General features: G+C 43.4%; 1 long non-coding RNA gene across 10 annotated transcripts in view; it reads left to right on the forward strand.

Annotated features, from left to right (window-relative positions):
• Positions 1-421: 421 nt before the first annotated feature.
• LOC149120999 (uncharacterized) overlaps positions 422-18,246 on the forward strand; it is a 127,404-nt gene continuing 109,579 nt past the window's right edge. For 4 of the 10 annotated variants that reach the window (XR_016225359.1, XR_016225357.1, XR_016225360.1 and 1 more), the window contains exon 1: positions 439-705. This is a non-coding gene — a long non-coding RNA (uncharacterized LOC149120999). Of the gene's footprint in view, positions 706-18,246 lie in introns of all 10 variants that reach the window. The other 6 variants (XR_016225362.1, XR_016225354.1, XR_016225355.1 and 3 more) reach the window with 6 other exon arrangements.

The raw sequence follows: 18,246 nt of genomic DNA on the forward strand, positions 1-18,246 counted from the left end.
GTATATTTTAATTTTTATTTATTTTCTGTATTTGAAAGGCAGACACACAGAGAGGGGGAGGGTCCCATCTACTTGTTCACTTTCCAAATGCCAGCAACCGTCAGGGCTGTGCCAGGTGGAAGCCGGGAGCCAGGAATTTCATCTGGGTCTCCTGCGTAGGAGCCCGGGACTCTAGCACTTGAGTGATCATCTGCTGCCTCCGAGGGTGGGCAGCAGTAGGAAGCTGGAACTGGGAACGGAGACAGGACTTGATCCCAGGCACTATGATGTGGGAGGCTGGTGTTCTAAGCAGCGTCTTAATCACTACTCTAAACGCCCACTGCTGCATCTATTTTTTCATTTTATTCTTTTAAAATATTTTTTTATTTGAAAGGAAGAGAGAGAGAGAGAGAGAGAGAGAGAGAGAGAGAATGAATCTTCCATTTGCTAGTTGATTCCCCAAATGGCTGCAACAGCCAGAGCAGGACCAGACTGAAGCCAGGAACCAGGAGCTTATTCTGGGTCTCCCATGCAAGTGCAGGGGCCCAAGCATCTGGGTCATCTGCTGCTGCTTTCCCAGGTGCATTAGCAGGGAGCAGGATCAAAAGAGGAGCAGCTGAGACCCGAACAGGCACCCACATAAGTTGCCAGCTTAACCCGCTACGCAGCAGCACTTGTCCTTCTGTGTCTATTTTAACTGGAAAAAAATCAAGCAGAAAAGCATTGGTAAAGTTACTCTTTGCTTTGTCAGTTTTCCCTGATATTTTGATTCAGTTTTGTCTTTTGAAATGTTTTGAAAGTGTCCCAAGTTACTGTTTGTTGGCCCAGAAAGTAGGGAATCTATCTAGGAATTTCCACAGATGCAGAAGTGGTAGCATAAGATGATATCGTAGTGATTACTGCTGTGTAAAAAGGTGAGAAAATGAATAAGAATTAGTGTGAATTCCAGTCTCCGTGCAATTGGAAAAAGGACTCTGTTAACGCCGTAAGGGCACTGCCTGATGTATGTTTTTGTTTTGCTTAATTTCTTGTCCATTTTGCTTTGGAAAACAAGTGTTTCATTTACGTCTTAGTCTTGTCTTTGTGCCCATCATTACTCACCTGAACTTTTCTTTCATTCAGGAGTTTTCAGCATTTCCAAAGTTGAGTGAATCTGATCATGAGTGTACATAACTCTGATTTTTGATAGACAATTGGCAGTGGTTTGAAATTTCCTTGCTGGTGATGCTGGAAAGACATTCTGAGTCAGTTGGAGTTGTTAAATAATTTTTAAGAGGGAATTGACTTAAGATTGGGCACCTTCACCGGGCCCACAGGTCAAACCAATATGGAGTCAAATGTGCTTCATCACATTTGTAGGAAACCCTGTTGCCAGTTCACCAAGGTATAACCAGTTGGCTGGCTGATGACTGACCTGTAGCCACTTAAGTTGTTTCGTGTGTCTTGCTTCCAGTTTTCTACAAAAACTGTCTGATCATATTGTTGGTTGGAGTTCTCACAACTTGCTATGGTTTTAGGAGTTGCCTTTTTTTGCAAGCTTTTTTTTTTAATGGTCATGTTTACTTTGTTTTGCCTTATTTGTTTTTCTGTGCTTAATCCCTACAAAATTTAATTGGTTTATGGAATATTCCATCTAACGATATATTTTGGAGGGGCAGGACTGGGAAGTGGAAGACGGTGGCCCTTGAACACAAGTCCTCGGGATTAGCCTGTTGCTAGCGGTGTACCTGTGGGAAAATGCAGGCTTCTCACTGGGAAGGCCCACTTTGCAGAGTAGTAGTGAGGAGGAAGGGAGATGGGCCCTGTGAAGTGCTAACGAGGGTTCCTGACTTGGGAGAGTTCTGCCCGTGCTAACCTTCTGTCGGGCAGAGAACTTGAAGCAATCCGAGTAGCGTGGAGTGCTCTCATTTCTTCTCATGCAAAAACAACTCCAGTTCCTGGAGGAATGCGAATCTTGAGTTTTTCACTGCATGTGGGAGCTTTGCAGATTTCCTTGATTTAGGGCACTAGTATGCTGTTGCATAGGAAGTTTCAGTTCTTGAAACAGCTGGTCCTGAAGCATAGATTTTTCCTTCAGTCACATTTCACCTCCAGCACTATTTCCAAGACTGCAGTGGCTGTGAGTCGTGTCCTAAATACAGCCACAGCACAAGCTTGCTTTTTTCCCCACTCACTCTTGGCTCAATTTATTTTAAGCTTTGCCTGGATACTGTACCTTTGACCTTGGACTCTAAAGAGTGGCTTTTTTTTTTTTTTTCAGGCAGAGTGGACAGAGAGAGAGAGAGAGAGAGAGAGAAAGGTCTTCCTTTGCCGTTGGTTCACCCTCCAATAGCTGCTGTGGCCAGTGCGCTGCGGCCGGCGCACCGCGTTGATCCGAAGGCAGGAGCCAGGTGCTTATCCTGGTCTTCCATGGTATGCAGGGACCAAGCACTTGGGCCATCCTCCACTGCACTCCCTGGCCACAGCAGAGGGCTGGCCTGGAAGAGGGGCAACCGGGACAGAATCCGGTGCCCCGGCCGGGACTAGAACCTGGTGTGCCGGCGCCGCAAGGCGGAGGATTAGCCTAGTGAGCTGCGGCACCAGCCAAAAGTGGCTCTTAAGTCATAACGTAAACCCCAAAGTGTCACTTGGGAGTGCCACATGGCTCAGTTTACATGTATGGAAGCAGAGTTTAGTTACTAAGAGTACTTGGAATTAATAAGGATTCTGCTGTGAGTGCGTGTAGTCAGCAGGCTTCATTCCTGAGTACCTGTGCTGTTCTTTGAATTATACAGTATTCTCGAGCCTGTTTATGCCAGGTTTTTATTTTAAATATTTTAAAAATTTATTTGAAATGCAGAGTTATAGACAGAAAAATCTTTCATCTGCTGGTTTACTCCCCCTGGCCAAAACAACAAGGACTGGGTCAGGCCAACTCCAAGAGCCTGGAACTTCATCCAGATCTCCCATGTGGATCGTAGGGAACCAAGCACTTGGGACATTTTCCACTGCTTTCTCAGGCACATTAGCAGTGAGCTAATGTGGAGCAACCAGGACACGAACTGGCGCTTATGTGGGATGCCGTCATTGCAGGTGGCGGCTTAGCCAGCTGTGCCACAATCCAAGTCCCTATTCCAGTGTTACTTGGTGTTGTAATTTTGCAAGTTAGTTAAATATTATGTGAACTGATGAATATAAGTGTTACATGAGTTGTTGATTCTATGAAAATTAGTGCTAAACATGCTGTCAGATATTTAATATTGGAAAAAATCACAAACCTAGAAGCGTTTTGTTTCTATACTGCTGTTTGTATTTTTGATGTATTTCATTTTTTTTAAATATTTTATTTATTTGAAAGAGTTACAGAGAGAGGGAGAGAGAGAGGGGTCTTTCATCTGCTGGTTTACTCAAATGGCCACAATGGCCAGAGCTGAGCTGATTTGAGGCCAGGAGCCAGGAGCTTCTTCTGGGTCTCCCAAGTGGGTGCAGGGGCCCAAGGACTTGGGCCATCTTCCACTGCTTTCCCAGGCTGTAGCAGAGAGCTGGATTGGAAGAGGAGCAGCCAGGACTCGAACTGGCACCCATATGGGATGCAGGCACTGCAGGCGGCAGCTTTACCTACTGTGCTTTTGAAATTTTTTTTTAAAAGATTTATTTATTTGAGAGGCAGAGTTTTTGAGAGGCAGAGGCAGAGACAGAGAGAGAGGTCTTTTATCCGCTGGTTCACTCCCCAGATGGCTGCAATGGCCGGAACTGCGCTGATCGAAACCAGGAGCCAGGAGCTTCATCCAGGTCTCCCATATGGGTGCAAGGGCCCAAGGACTTGGGCCATCTTCCACTGCTTTCCCAGGCCATAGCAGAGAGCTGGATCAGAAGTGGAGCAGCTGGAACTCAAACTTGCGCCCACATGGGATGCCAGCACTGCAGGTGGTAGCTTTACCTGCCACACCACAGCATTGGCTCCTCTTACTGTACTTTAAACAAAGGAACTATAAATCATAGAGAAGGTATCTTAGGTGAAGCTCATGTAAAAAAGACAGTGTGACATGCCAGATGGTGGACTTGTGCTGAAAGACAAAGTCAGGTGGCAGTAAACGTTTCACAGCAAAGCCAACTTGGATGATGGAAACAAATTAGGACACTCACATCGTAGGCAGTACAAAGAGAAATTATCCAGAGTGACTTGTTGATTAGTAATACACCAGTGAGTGAATCATTTATCGAAATGTTTTATTAATGAATATTTTCACAATGTTGATAAATGGACCTGAAGCCTAAGATGCTACTTATAAGAACAGTGGCACGAAAGTTAGTGCATCAGTCATCAAGATCCAAAGAAACAAGATCATAACAGTGGCCTGAAACCTGCGCCTGGAGCTTAAGAAGGAACACTTCAGGCTATTGACCAGCCAAGCAATCCTAGGATATTGAAGAGTATGAATTATCTACCACTTTATTGTAGCTGACAAAATACCATATGGATAAACTACAAACAAGGGAATTGCTTTTTGTGAAACACTGTATTTTCTTAAAAAAAAAAAAAAAAAACTATGTGGAAAAAAATACAGCATAAAAGCTATGTTCCTTCTAGCTGTCTCCTTCACACTCCAATTTTGGGGACCCTGATGGGTATAGAGAGGTCATGTTTTCAGCAACAAATATAGCATCCTGATCTAATCAGTGGGGTTAATGTTTCTAGCATAATATAAGTGAAGATTTGACTTGATTTATGGAAAAATGAAGGTAAAACAACACAACACAGAAGCATGAAGAATCACTGGGGTCAGTGTTGTGGTACAGTGGGTTAACCTGCTGCCTGTGATGCCAGCATCCCATATGGTAGTGCTGTTGGAGTCCCAGCTGCTCCACTTCTGACCCAGCTCCCTGCTGATGCACCTGGGAAGGCAGTGGAAGACGTGCTTAGGCCCCTGCCGCCCATGTGAAAGACCCAGATGGAGTTCCAACTCCTGGCTTTGGCCTGGCCCAGCCCCAGCCATTGTGGCCTTTGGGGAGTGAACCAGCAGATAGAAGGTTCTCTTTATCTCTCTCGCTCTGCCTTTCAAATAAGTAATATAATATGTCTTAAAAAAAAGAATCACCAATGTAATAGACATTACTTTTAGTTTGGTTTTGAATTGGAATAGAGCTTCCAATTGTGTGTAACATATCGCATCTTGAAGAACACTGGCTTCGAAATGAACACTACTTCAGAAAACCTGAACACACCAATCAGAAGAATATAAAGAATATAATTGATTATCTGGTCTTCAATAAATTAACAGTTCCAATGATTTTTTTTTAAGGAAGACCTTTTACAACAAAAGATTGGGAATGGCAGTTCACTGGAAAATGAAATTGTGAATGATGCAGAATTCATGTGAGAGGTCTTCAGAAAGCTTGTGGAAGGTGCATATTATGAAAAACCTGTGCATAGGTTTCAGAATTTTACACCAAAATAAATTTTATTTTTTTAAAAAATATTTTATTTATTTATTTATAAAGATTTATTTATTTGAAAGTCAGAGTTACACAGAGAGAGGAGAGAGAAAGAGAGAGAGGTCTTCCATCCGATGGTTCACTCCTCAGATGGCTGCAACAGCTGGATTTGTGCCGATCCAAAGCCAGGAGCCTGGAGCTTCTTCCTGGTCTCCCACATGGTTGCAGGGGCCCAAGGACTTGGGCCATCTTCTACTGCTTTCCCAGGCCATAGCAGAGAGCTGGACAGGAAGTGGAGCAGCTGGGTCTCTAACCATAGCCCATATGGGATGCCAGTGCTTCAGGCCAGGGCATTAACCCACTGTGCCACAGCGCTGGCCCCATGGATTTTTATTTATTTGAAAGGCAGAGTTAGAGACAGGGAGAGACGGAGAAAGAGAGAGTGGAATTCCATCCACTTGTTCACTCCCCAAATGGCTATAATGGCTGGGATGGGGCCAGGTTGAAGCCTGGAGGCAGGAACTCTATTTGGGTCTCCCATGTGGGTGCCAAGGGCCTGAGTACTTAGACCATCTTCCACTGCCTCCCAGACACATTACAGGGAGCTGGATGGGAAGTAGATCATCTGGGACTTGAACTGGTGCTCTGAGATGGGATGGTGGCGTTGTAGCTGGTGGCCTAACCTGCTGCACCACAGTGTTGGCCATTAATTTAAAAAATTTAACACACCTATAAAAATCATACATAGTTATAGGGCGCTCTGTGATACTTTGATAGCTATATTAGCCTTTCAACCACCAGCTGTGAATCAGATAAAAGGACTCTGTATTCTTAAAGATCCTAAGTTTCTAGTACTAGGCTTAATTTTCCTCAACTAGATTGGATAATATGGAAGAATTACCTATTTGGGGTTGGGGTGGGATTTAGAAGGCATCCAGAGTTAGGGCACACTCAGCCTCAGCATCTTCGAATAATTTCTTCACAGCAGATATTACTGTGTAGGTGTGCCGGGCACTGACACTGGTGGTCTTGACCCACATCCCTTAGTCTGCATTGGGGTATTTTCTACCCCAGTTAGTCAGATAAGTACTTCCCTGTAGACCCAGGAACTGGAGCTGTAGGATGCTCAAAGTCAGTCACAATAAAAAACCCGGCTACTGCATGGGCACCACGCACTCTGTAACCACAGCTGCACCCTTGCTTTGCTGCGATGATGACAGGTGAGGGCAGGGATGGCTGCAGTTTTGTGAGCTGATCACCATTGTTATGGGTTTCTAAAACTATTAATCTGTATGCAAAGCTTTTATGTGCTTATGCTTTAGTTACACCCCCCCCCCACTCCCCTCCTATCACAGTTGGACTATTACACAGTTGAGGAGAAACTCCCTTGTGGATTGTGTGAGCTTCAGAAAAATAAATAGAAAGACGAAAATGATTTGGTTCTGCTTTCTTTACACAATGAACAGGGCCTAATATGCATCCCATTACTAGCTAGGGAGCTTCAATTAAGTAATTGAATCACTCTGTTGTGGTCATTATGCAGAATTGACAGAAAGTTTTCCTCCTGCTCCCAGAAATTGGTGATATTCCTTTGGGAGAACTAAATAAAGACTGTATTAAGAGGAACATTAAGAAATCTGACAAATGAGAACAACAGACAGAAGTCAGTACATGCACAAAGGGAAGTGACTTCAACCTTTGTCAGTGCATTTTCAAAAAAACCCTCTTCTTGGTGAATAAAATGCTCATGTACTTTCTAATGTGTTTCTCTCATGACATGATGTATTGTAGCAAATTCAGTTGTAGGCGTGATAGGTTTTTCTTTTACAAAAGATCTGGTTCATAAGATGGAATATTTAGTTTTTTTTTGGGTTGTTTGTCAATGCAATATTGAAATATAACAGTGCTAAAATCATATACCAATAGCTAACAATGAGCTCCCTTAGCATTGAATCAGAATAACAAGATGTGCATCATCAAGGAGATAGGTATGAAGTGAATGCAGTTGACAAAATGGCTGTATCTTTTTGAGCTAAAAGGAATATGAACACAAAGGAAATCAAGCTAAGATCAGCCATCTTCCTACCTCCTTTTGACATCAAAATCCATTGTTCACGTCGCATCCTCCTTCCAGCCTGCTTCATTTTACGCTCTTCCCATTCGGCTCCAGCTTGTCATGGTCACTCCTGGGTCTTGTTTTATGGATCTCTTCTGCCATCCTGGAAGCTGGCAGGCACTTGGTAAGGTTTGTCAAATGAAAACATCAGATCTCATTGTCTTTTCTTGCCATTTCTCTCCTGGCTCACCCTACCTACCAATCTTGCTTTTTCTTCATCCCTTACTAGCATCTTCAATCATTTTAGTATCCAGCTTCACCCCATGTATTTGTTAGACTTCTGTGATCTCAAGGGTGCCCACTCTGGTACCTTTGGCCCATTAGAGGTATATTACTGCTTGCATGTGTGTGTGTGTGTGTGTGTGTGTGTGTGTGTTTCTTTCCAGACAGAGAGACAGAGAGAAAGGTCTTCCTTCTGCTGGTTCACTCCCCAAATGGCCGCTACGGCCGGCGGTGTGCTTCTTCCTGGTCTCCCATGAGGGTGCAGTAGCCCAAGCACTTGGGCCATCCTCCACTGCCCTCCCAGGCCACAGCAGAGAGCTGGATTGGAAGAGGAGCTGCCAGGACTAGAACCCCATGCCTACATGGGATGCCGGTGCCACAGGCGGAAGATTAACCAAGTGAGCCACAGCGCCGGCCCCATCAGATAGTCTTATCTCTTTTTCCCCTACCTCCTTCATTCTACACGCATACACACACTCACACACACACACGCATGCACACACACACATGAACACGCACATACACACACACACCCCTCTAAATCTATAGCATGCCATCATCAGTAGTATGCACCAAGCCCTGGTCTTTTTCAAACTCTGCAGTTTTCCAAGTCTTGACTGACAAGAAGGTGCTGTTTGAACCCAGTCTGTGAGTGAAAATATTCAAGGCAGATCTAAAGGCTTGTGTAGAAGTCCTGTGGCAGGCAAAAAAAATGTGATTTGAAATAAACTTCTGTCTTCTTCAGGTCATTATTACTTGGAATACCTTTTGTCATTCATTTATTCCTAACCTATCTGTGGATATTTATTTTAGGTATATCTCATTTACATAAGATCTAGCTGGATTTTTGAATCTGGTTAGAGAGTTTCTTTTATTTTTTACTTTAAAAATTTATTTATTATTTGAAAGGTAGAATGACAGGGAGGGAGAGCCAGAGAGAGAGAGAGAGAGAGGGAGAGAGGGAGAAAGCAAGCACAAGAGTGTTTTCATCTGCTGGTTCCCTCCCCAGATAACCTCAGCAGCCAAGGCTGGGCCAGGCCAAAGCCAGCAGCCCAGAACTCCATCCTGGTTTCCCATATGGATGGCAGGGACCATCATCTGCTGCTTCCCAAGCACATCAGTAGGGAGCTGGATCAGAAAGAGAGTAGCCAGGATTCAACAGCACTGAAGTATGGAACTGGGCGTCCCAGGTGGCGGCTTAACCTGCTGTGCCACAATGCCCACCCAGAAAGTTTGTCTTTTAAAATAGGCATTCAGCTTTTTTATGGATGTTATAGCTGTAGGCACCTTTAGCTTTATGGCTGCTATCTTACACATTTTATCCATTTACTAGTTTGTTTTCTCTTTGTTGAATTTGTAACATTTTCTTCCATTTCATGTCTGTGCCATTATTTAGTATAATATTTTGGAAATTAAGTACAATATCTGTAGTGGTTTCTAAATAATAGCCTTCAAATTCATATTTTTCCCCAGTACCTAAAATTAATCGCTGTAGAGTTATTACTCATTTATGAAAATGAGAATCTTAGGATACTTCTTTATTTATTTTTCTCTACCCTATCACTTTTTATGTTGAGATTATCTTGGATTTTAGTTCTAAATGGTTGCATACTTTTAGATCAAGAATTATTTAAGTTGAGCGATCAGTTATTTTTTATTAAAAAACTATTCAAAAGACAGAGTGACACAGAGAGGGAGAGACAGAGACCAAGATATCTTGCACCTACCCACGTTATCCAGGGCTGGGCAGGACTGAAGCTGGGGGCCAGGAAATCCATCTGGGTGTCAGGGCCCCCAGCACTGGGCTATCTTCCACTGCCTTCCTTTGCATATTAACAGGGAGCTAGATCAAAAATAGAGTGTCCAAGACTTGAACTATGATGCTAGCCTCACAGATTGTTGCTAAACCCACCGTGCCACAACACCAGCCCCTGAATAGGTTTACTGGTTGCTTTGCCTAGCAATTGTTTGTCTGCCATACCTTCCTCTCCTGTATGTTCTTACCTCTATTCTAGCATAACTCCTTTTCCTTTTTAAAAATATTTTATTCGAAAGGCAGAGTTACGGGGTGGGGGGGTGGGGGGGCAGAGAGAGAGAGAGAGAGAGAGAGAGATAGAACTTTCATCCGGTGATTCACCTCCCAGATGGAGCTGGCCAGACTGAAGCCAGGAGCCAGGTGCTTCTTTCACGTCTCCCACATGAGGACAGGAGCCCGAGCACTTGTGCTGTCTTCTGCTGCTTTCCCAGGTACATTAGCAGGGAGCTGAATTGGAAGTGGTGCAGCCAGGAATTGAACTTGCACCCATATGGGACGCCGGCATTGCAGGTGGCACAGCATATGCCCCAATCCCTTTTCTTGACAAGCTCCGTGTGTGTCTACCTGCTCTCTTGCCAGATGGTAGAGGAACATTTGCTTTTCATCTCTGGAGTTTGGCCCAGGTAGGTGCATCATAAATGCTGAGTGAATGTAAGGCCTGCTCCCACATCTCACTCCATCCCTATACTTTGATCTGTGTTGCCTTGTTTCTAGTTGACCTTGTTCCTCCTGATCAAGTCCGTACATGGCACCAGCACCACAAGGCTGTTTGTTCCCCATGGGGTGCACCTGGTAGATATCAAAATTAACAGGAAACAGAAGTGGACTCGGGGGTCTAGCACACTTTCTGGAAGTAACTCTGCCGATTGACCCTCCACTGATGGTCAAAATTTTGCTCCCTAGATCTTCATGTTCATGGTGATGGAGTCTGCCATAAGGTTGGCATGCAGGGACACCAGTGGAAGAGCAGCTATGATGGGATATTAACATACCCAGTGTGAGAAGAGAGGAAATGTGCACCTTAGATCTTGGGTGTGGGAACAACCTTCAGACAGCATACAGATCCCATTTAGCCATATATTCTGGCTATGAGTGCCAAGGCAGGATCGTTTTCTGGACTATTATTGACTGATTGGTCCTGCTGTGCTTTGTTATGTAGAGGAAGAATACCTTACCCAAAGGGAGAATATTCTACAAAATCCTAGATGCACTTAGGAGGTTCACCTGTGGTCTGTATTTTATGTTGATTGTTTCATTGTCTTACTTCATCACTTGGGATACTATACTAAACTTTGTTCCTATTTTGTTTGTATCTTTTTTTAGATTTACTTATTTATTTGAAAGACAGAGTTACAGAGAGAGAGAGAGAGAGAGAGAGAAAGAAGAAGAAGAAGAATGAGGGAGGGAGGGAAGGAGAGGTCTTCTTTTTTTTTTTAACTTTTATTTAATGAATATAAATTTCCAAAGTACGATTTATGGATTACAATGGCTTCCCCCCCATACCGTCCCTCCCACCCACAACCCTCCCCTTTCCCACTCCCTCTCCCCCTCCATTCACATCAAGATTCATTTTCGATTATCTTAATATACAGAAGATCAGCTTAGTATACATTAAGTAAGGATTTCAACAGTTTGCTCCCACACAGAAACATAAAGTGAAAAATAATAGATGATTTTTTTTAAATGATGATGAAATCAGATCAGACCTATTGTCATGTTTAATCCCAGTGAGAGTCAAGTTGGGAGTTGATAATTTCTTTTTTTTTTTTTTTTTTTTTACAGAGGATCAGTTTAGTATGCATTAAGTAAGGATTTCAACAGTTTGTACCCCCATAGAAACACAAAGTGAAATATATTGTTTGAGTACTCGTTATAGCATTAAATCTCAATGCACAGCACATTAAGGACAGAGATCCTACATGAGGAGTAAGTGCACAGTGACTCCTGTTGTTGACTTTACCAATTGACACTCCTGTCTATGGCATCAGTAGTCTCCCTATGCTCCAGTCATGAGTTTCCAAGGCTATGGAAGCCCTCTGAGTTCTCTGATTCTTATCTTGTTTAGACAAGGTCATAGTCAAAGTGGAGGTTCTCTCCTCCCTTCAGAGAAAGGTACCTCCTTCTTTGAAGACCTGTTCTTTCCACTGGGATCTCACTCACAGAGATCTAGCCCTGACTGTTAATGAACAACTTAATACATTATCCCTCTTAGTAGTTTTTTTTGTCTGTTCTACTTAATATAACTGGTTTAATTCTGTAATTAATACACAGTTATTCTTAAGTGTTGAAAATTAACTGAAATGTGATCCCTGTTGAGCATAAGAGTGGGAATAAGAGAGGGAAGAGATGTATAATTTGGGACATGCTCAAGCTGACTTGCCCCAAATGGTAGAGTTAGAAACATGCCAGGGGATTCCAATTCAATCCCATCAAGGTGGCATGTACCAATGCCATCTCACTATTCCAAGTGATCAATTTCAGTTCACAATTGATCATAATGAAAGGACTAAGAGTCAAAGGGAGCACATAAACAAGGCTAGTACCTGCTAACACTAACCGATAGAATAAATAAAGGGGAGAGTGATCCAACATGGGAAGTGAGATGCTCAGCAGACTCATGGAATGGCAGATGTCCTAAATAGCACTCTGGCCTCAGAATCAGCCCTAAAGGCATTCGGATCTGGCTGAAAAGCCCATGAGAGTATTTCAGGCATGGAAAGCCAAGACACTCTGGCAAAAGATCTCTGTGAGTGAGATCCCAGTGGAAGGAGAGGTCTTCTATTTGCTGGTTCACTCTCCAGATGGCCACAATGGCTGGAACTGCGCCGATTGGAAGCCAAGAGCCGGGAGCTTCTTCTGGGTTTCCCACGTGGGTGTAGGGGCCCAAGCACTTGGACTATCTTTCAGTGCTTTCCCAGGCCATTAGCAGGGAGCTGAATTGGAAGTGGAGTAGCTGGGACTCAGAGCAGCACCCATATGGGATGCTGGCACTGCAGATGGCAACTTTACCCACTATGCCAGAGCCCCAGCCCCTTGTTTATATCTTGATGACGTTTATTGACTGTTACTGTGTCGTCATGATGCCCAAGCCACATTGGTGGTTGTTTGGCCAGGCAAGGTGTTGTTAGCTTTAATTTTTATGTTTTTTAATCTCTTCAGTTCTGCCCTCATTACTTCTCTTCCTTCTACCTCTTTGGCTTATGTCTATTTAATGTAAGACTTTGCTCCACCAGACTTGAGGGTTCTTTGAGCAGTCATAGTTGGGCTGCTCTAACAAACTCCCATCATCTGGGTGCCTTCAACGTGACGGATGTTTATTACTCAAACTTCTGAGGCTGAGAAGTCCACGATGCTGGCAGATTCTGTGTGCGGTGACGGCCTGCTCTCTGGTCCACAGATGGTGTCTCCAGCTGTGTCCTCACAGGGCACATGAGTGACGCATCTGTCTGAGGACCACTCCTTTTCATTAGACCTCTGTCCTCAAGACGCAACCCACCTCACAAAGGCCCCATATCCCAACATCTTGGTGATTGGCTATCTGCAGGTGAATTCTGGTGATTCAGGATCAGCAGGGAGGTTTTGAGGGGGACTCCAACATTCAGTGATTCTTTTTTGTTTTCCTTTTTCTTTCAACAGATTAACTTTATTTAGAAAGAGAGATAGAGAGAGAGAGATCTCTCATCCTGTTTTACTCCTCAAAATGCTCACTATAGTGAAGTAAGACCCAGAAACGTAATCCAGGTCTCCTGTGTGGGTGGCAGGAACCCAAGGAACTTCCGCCTCCCAGGTTGTGTATTAGGAAGCTGGATTTATCGCTTCTCAGCCTTTTGGCGAAGATCAAGTGTAGGAAGCTGGATTCAGGAGTGGAGCTGGCACTGCAGTGTGGGGGTGCTGATTCCCAAGCGATTCATCACTAGGCCCAATGCCTGCCCCAGTTTTCCTTTTTCTTACAGTGTCAAGAGCAGTGTTCTCACAGGGAGGTTAAGTGGATGTTCATCTGGAGACTTGTGCCGTAGAGGGTGTTCTCCAGTCGTCCTGGCGTGGGTGCAGGGACCAACACTGCAGCAAAGCAGACCAGGCCCGAGATAGTCCTGCCTACATTTCCTTTCCTTCTTGTCTCTCAGTCTGTTTTGAGCTGTTTTAACAGAATGCCTGAAACTGGATAATTTCTAAAGAACAGAAATTTATTCTTAACATTCTAGAGGCTGGCAGTCCAGGGTGCTGGAGTCTGGAAGGGATTGGTCTCTCATTTCAATGTGGCATCTTCAGTGCTGTGTCCTTGCGTGGTAGGAAGCAGGAGGGTGAAGGAGAGCAGACTCCTGGAAGGCCCTTCAGGAAGGGCTTCTATTGCCACTTATAAGGAAGGAGACTTCAAGGCCTCATCACCTCTTAAAGGCGCCACCTCTCAGCACTCGCACATCAGAGACGCCTGCATTTTGGAGAGGATTCACACCATAGCTCCCTTTTCCCCAAATCTCTTTGGAGCCCAGGATGGGACACATACATGGCCAGGCATCTGGAGCCTCACGTAGTAACCCTGGTGTTCTGTTCATGGTGATGATCAGCACTTATTTTAATCACCACAGGAGCAAAGGAAAAAGAAAGCCAGGAGTGGGCTTTGGGAAAAGGTTGTAGGCTTGGGGTGTGTGTGTGAAATGTGTTTTGCCACAGTTGCATGGTGAGACCTGCGATTCACAGCCTGCTCATTAACTGAATTCCTGCCTCTCTGTCTGCCATGTCCAGTCTCTGAACTGTGTAAAAGATTCCAGCATTTTACATCTATGCTCGCATGAGATTTCTTTCAGGATAGGGCTTTATGAATATTCATGTTGAAGTATTTAGCCTCAGGGTGTGAAATATTAATCTCTTACCTGAGTTTTACATCTAATTCTTCTCCAGTGACACAGAGAAAAATTAAATGCTACCTGCCACCAGGGGCATCATTAGGATGAGCTTTCTGGGTTCCAGTGCTCGAAGAACACATGGTCTCACATTGGTTTTTTTTGCCTTTTCCCACGTGCCACCAGCAACATTTGTGAAGGTGTTGACGTTGAGTCTGTTCACCGATGACCTTGTGTCTGTCCGGAGTTGACAAGCAAATCTAACAAAGGTCGACGTGTGCCGTAGTAAGCCTGAGCAGTCCCCGCTTTTGTTGTGTTTGGGATAGTTATGCAGCACACACAGTGAAAGTGCCATGGTTGTAAGTAACAACTGTAGAGGAGATACATAAACGCTAATCACCAGTGCTCTGGATCAGGGGAGGCAGTGGAGAAGTCACGAGGCATTTTGCTTCTCGGTGATGCCTTTGGGTTTGTGTTTGTGTCTTGGTTGTTAGTCTGAGTTCAGGTGAGCTTTTCTGAAGGGGTGGGCCAAATGAGTGGCATTAAAAGGGCAGATGAAAGGCAGTTTTTCAAAAATCTGTTTTTTTTTTCCCTTTTAATGAAGACAGTGTCCAATGAAGACAATTTAGAAATAAAATAAAAATGAGAAATGAAAGATACTTCTGAACCTACCATCAGGGAAAGCCACTGCTATCATTTTAAATTTTTTCATTGTATTGAGTATTTTGTTTTGTTAAACATTTGAATACATATATTTTACAAAAGCAAAGTCACACTACTGTTGTATAATCAATTCTATTTCAGTAGTTTTAATGATTTTATTGACATTTGAAATATCAATAACAAGTTGAAATAGATTATTAAGTGGTTACAAGAATTAGCAAGACAACAAGAAATATAAATAAATATTTGAAGAGTTGATTGGATCTAAGTGTATATACCATATAAGTTGTATAGTATTCTGTTATATGGATATAATATTTGGTTAAATATTTCAACATTTTAATTTGTTTATTTTTAAAATGATTTATTTATTTATTTGAAAGTCAGAGTTACACAGAGAGAGAAAAAAAGGCAGAGAGAGAAGTCTTCCATCCACTGGTTCACTTCCCAGTTGGCTGCAATGGCTGGAGCTGCGCTGATCTGAAGCCAGGAGCCAGGAGCTTCTTCCAGATCTCCCACTGGGGTGCAGGGACCCAAGGACTTGGGCCATCCTCCACTGCTATCCCAGGCCATAGCAGAGAGCTGGATCAGAAGTGGAGCAGCTGGGACTTGAACTGGCACCCATATGGGATGCTGGCACTTCAGGCGGCAGCTTTACCTGCTACGCCACAGTGCTGGCCCATATTTCAATATTTTTAGAAAAGATTTATTTATTTGAAAGAGCAACATAGAGAGTGGGAGAGGCAGACACACACAGACACACATACACACACACACACACAGATGGAGAGAGATCCCCTATCAGCTGGATTATTCCCCAAATGGTAGGTTGGAACCAAGCTGAAGCCAGGACCCAAGAAATCCATTCAGGTCTCCCATGCGGGCAGCAGGGGGCCAAGCACTTGGAAAATCTTCCACTGCCTTCCCAGGCACGTTAGTAGGGAGCTGAATTGGAAGTGGAGCAACTGGGACTTGAACTGGCACTTGAATCTGGGATGCTGGCATTGTAAGCGGTGCCTTAACCCAATGAGCCACAACACCAGCCCCACAGTTCAACATTTTTGATATTTAGAAAGTTTCAGTTTTATGTTGTAAATGGCATTTCAGAGTACATCCTTCAAACTAAGTTGTGTATATTATTATTCTTAATATGAATTCCTAGAAATGGAGCTGCTTACTCTGAGTGCATATGTACATTACAGCCCTTAAGCCATACACCGTCAAATCATCCTCCAGAAGGGAGGTTCCACCTCATGGTGCCATATCTTCCCCAAATCCAGTGATAATTATCAAAATATATATTCGCAAATTTCTTAGAGAAAACCTAGTAACTTACTGCTATTTTAAATTTTAACTGTTCTAAAATTCTACCTTAATCTCAAATGAAGTGTATTTTTAAGGGTAATTATTTCTTGATGAAGAATAAAGGAGCAAAAAAAAAAAAAATCCTCCTCTCCCTTCACTAGAAGGGAATAGAATCCCTTCAAAAGGAACGATTATTTCATGTTGAGGATTAGTCATAATTCCCCAGCTGTGGAAATCATTGCACTGGCAGGGCAGTCCTCTCTTGAGACACAAATCTTTTCCCACATTTTTATTATAATTAAATTCTTTGTGATAGGATTTTACCTGTATATAATTCAGCACATTTACATTTAAAAAATTAATTTCGAGTTTGTACAGTGATACTATCCCATGAGTCTAATGACGGTGATGGTATGATTCAGGTTATAATTAAGAATTGAATGGGTGGCCTTGGGCATAGGAGAACCAAGAATAAGAAGATTACTTTCATCTTTGGGATTTAATCCTAGATGGAGAGAAGAATGCCAGATAGCATGCAAGTATAATTTTCTGGCCAATAAACACTGCTAATATTCTCCAAGAAGAATTGCTATTATAATAATAGAATGCTAGTTGAGATTGTCGTAGTCACTGATGAAAGTTCACGGACATGTACATGAATTGACCTCACTGGCTCAATTTTGAACTCTGCTAAAAGGTTATATCCATTTATTTTGGCAGCTTAAGTTGGACCATCAGCATGGATATTGAGAATTCCAATGAAAGTCCTCAGCCTGGAGGTATCTTGCTATGCCTGCTTATTTAAGTGCTAGTGAAAGTCTGTCTTCACTCATCCTGATGACTGAGTCTGTGATATGTAGCTAGTAGTATTATCCAGTGTATTTGTGTATCACCTTTGTCCTAAGACTCTGATAGTGATGACTTTATTCTTTATTTATTTTAAGAAGATTTATTTTGTTTATTTGAAAGGCAGAAAGAGAGAGAAAGTGTGTGTGTGTGTGTGTGTTTCTGTTACCCTGGATCTCCTATTATGGTTGGATCTTCCCCCTGTCCCAAGAACATCATTGCCAGATTAAATGTACATTGAATTTGCGGAGTTACACACAGGTCATATCCTCTTCGAAATCTCGAGTGGCTGCCCTAGCCTGTGGAATTGTGAGGTGGCTGTTGGCCGAAGTCCGTTGCAATGATACCATTGCCTTTCTTTCCAGTTTCATCTTTGATGATTCACCCACAGCGTTTTGTCCCCTGAATAGAGCCCCTGCTTTGCTGTCTATTTATCTTAAAAAAAAAAAAAAAGCTTCTTTCTCCACCTTGATGTGCTTTCCCTGTATCGGCAGAGATTCTTGGAGTATAAGGTTTGGGAGAGACCTTCAACATCCGTGCTGCCTGGTTTTCAACGTCCAGAATGTACTCTACTGCCTCTGATTTCTAGCTGAAGTGACTTCTTTCCTCTGATTTTCTATATACATGTTTCAGCCTCCCTCTAAGACATCATTGTCCACATTCTGCCTTATTAATAGAAGTTTATATACCTGTTTTATTTCTCTTAGTAAAAATTGGGATCGGGAGTGAGGTTTGTTGAATCTGATTAAATTATTTAAATATTTTATTTTGAAAATTTATTTGAAGGGCAGAGAAAGAGAGGGAGAGAGGGGAGAGAGAGAAAGTGAGAAAGAAATGGACCCTGGCCGGCACCGCGGCTCACTAGGCTAATCCTCCGCCTGGAGCGCGGCACCCTGGATTCTAGTCCTGGTGGGGGCGCCAGATTCTGTCCCGGTTGCCCCTCTTCCAGGCCAGCTCTCTGCTGTGGCCAGGGAGTGCAGTGGAGGATGGCCCAAGTGCTTGGGCCCTGCGCCCGCATGAGGGACCAGGAGAAGCACCTGGCT

Source organism: Oryctolagus cuniculus, chromosome 18 (assembly GCF_051225735.1).
Source record: "Oryctolagus cuniculus isolate XC-2025 breed Fujian yellow rabbit chromosome 18, ASM5122573v1, whole genome shotgun sequence".
NCBI lineage: Eukaryota > Metazoa > Chordata > Mammalia > Lagomorpha > Leporidae > Oryctolagus > Oryctolagus cuniculus.